We start from the raw sequence: 2,315 nt of genomic DNA on the forward strand, positions 1-2,315 counted from the left end.
CCTTCTGTAAGTGGTTCTGTAAACTTGGGTAGAGCTGCTGTATACACAGATGAAGTCTTCTAACAAGGCACACACTCACCAGCATTGCATAGAGTCACTTAATACTTTTCAGGCTTGTATATCATCACTCTTTCTCTGGAAAGACTTAAGAAAGATAAGTAAAAAAGAATTACAGAGTTAAAAAAAAGAGCTAAAGTTTTATTTCTAAAAATTATCAACAAGTTACACAAATAAAAGAATTTGTTTTCATTCTACAACCTATGTTTACTTTCTAGAGATTCTTAAATCCTTAGCCCCAATTTTTTTCTAAGTTGTCGTATGATTGCTAGGCCCAATTTTAGTTCCAATTTCTTAGAAGAATCCTAGAAATATATTGTTAATTTTATCAGAAATAAATTCTCTCAGTTCTCTTTGCCACATCTACTGTGAGGATGAAGACCATTCTCAGCAATCAGACTGCCAACATTCCAGAATATGTTGACATCACCCTGAAGGGACACAGAGTTATATAAAGGACCCCAGAGGCACCCTGTGGAGGGACTTCAGTCACATCAATGTAAAACTCATCCTCCTTGGAAAGAAAAAAAGAGGCTTTGGGTTGGCAAATAGTGGGGAGATGGAAAGGAACTGTCTATAGTTCTCGCGGTCTGCAGTCATATATAGGACGTGATAGTGGGTATGGCACTGGGCTTCTGTTACAAGATGAGGTCTGTGAACGCCCACGTCCCTATCGATGTCTTTATTCAGGAGAGTGGTTCTCTTGTTGAAATCAGAAATGTCTTAAGCAAAAACGACATCCACAAGGTTCAGATGAGGTCAGGCGTTGCTTCTTTAGTATCTCAAGCCCAGAAAAATGAGTTAATTCTTGAAGGAAGACATTGAACTTGAATAAAATTCAGCTGCTTTGATTCAGCAAGCCACAATAGTTGAAAACAGGGATATCAGAATAATTTTGGATGGTATCTGTGTTTCTGAAAGGGAACAGTTCAGCCGGCTGATGAATTAGATCTAACTTGTCCAGCTACAGACACAGCAAGATGCTGGATGACTCCTCAGAGTTACTTGTCATATTTTAAAGATACAATAAAAGACATGTATTGATTTGGGAAAAAACCAACAAATTACCTCAAAAACTCTAGTGTGTAAACCTTCCAATATTAACCACATACACATACATACACACAAAGATATGGAGTTTTTTAATGTGTTTTTCTGGATCTGTAGTCATTAATAAAACTCAAATGCTGCTAGTCCGACAAAATGCATGTCATGAAACAAAATACATTCAAGAAACATATATAAAAAACTACTTAATTTAAACATTCTTTCATTTTTAACTTACCTTTTTATTCATCTAAGAAATGTTTGTTTGAGTACGATGGAGTAGTTAACAGCCCTTTAGAGCCAGGCTGCCTAGGTTTTAGTTCTGGATATTGTTATAGGTTGTGGAATCTCAGGCATGTCATAGATTCCTCATCGCTAAATTGGGGAAAGTAATGGTAGCTTTCTTATAGGATTGTTGTAAGGAATTAATTAGGTAACATGTGTAAAATGCTGAGCACAGCACCTGACAAATGGAAATGCTATATTTGTGCTTTTGTCATGATCACAGTTTCTATGCTTGATCAATTTAAGTCTCTTTCTAAGGGCAGACATTAATTATTTTGATAAACATGTTCACTCTTGACATTCTCCTAAAACAAGTTTTAGCTCTCACTTTATGGAGAGTACACCTTACTGTGGGCCATTTCTTGCTTCTAAGAAAAACCTTGGTGAAATGGGAAGTGAATATTATTAAAATATTGATTTATTGAGAAAATTCTCCCTAGACAAACCACATTCTGCAGCCTCATAATATGACACAGAAAAGATTTATCTTTCTGGGTAAAATTAGAAAAAAAAGAAGCAGAATAAAAAATTACAGGAAAAAAGCAGTGACTGGTCTTCTTATGTGATCTTATTCTGCTGACCTTGAGAGCTTCGCCCCATAATGGGGTAGGAAAGGAAGGGGTGTGGTGACACGGGACAAGAATGAATAGGGGCTTCCCACCTCTGCAAGATCTGCTGTTAGCCTCTAAGAGAAGATAAGAATGTAAGTGTTCTACCCTCTTTGGGGTTCTTGTTCTCTAGTTCCTTTTTCTCTGTTCTTCTTATATATGCCATTTCTCCATTTTCAATACTCATTTCATTAAGATGACCTGGGTGATAATCTATTACTTTGTTTTTCTTTTTCTGAGGCTCTTCTGTCTTCTGTGATCCTTATTTCACTACCGTCACTCTTTTCTCATAAATGTAATCTGTCTGATATGCACCAT

The 2,315-nt window shown here is 36.4% G+C and overlaps 1 pseudogene; it reads left to right on the forward strand.

The window, feature by feature from the left end:
* The first annotated feature begins 410 nt into the window (after positions 1-410).
* On the forward strand, positions 411-1,049 carry LOC114514420 (annotated as a pseudogene).
* The last annotated feature ends 1,266 nt before the right edge of the window (positions 1,050-2,315 follow it).

The sequence above is a fragment of the Phyllostomus discolor genome, chromosome 7 (genome assembly GCF_004126475.2).
Source record: "Phyllostomus discolor isolate MPI-MPIP mPhyDis1 chromosome 7, mPhyDis1.pri.v3, whole genome shotgun sequence".
NCBI classification, from domain to species: Eukaryota; Metazoa; Chordata; class Mammalia; order Chiroptera; family Phyllostomidae; genus Phyllostomus; species Phyllostomus discolor.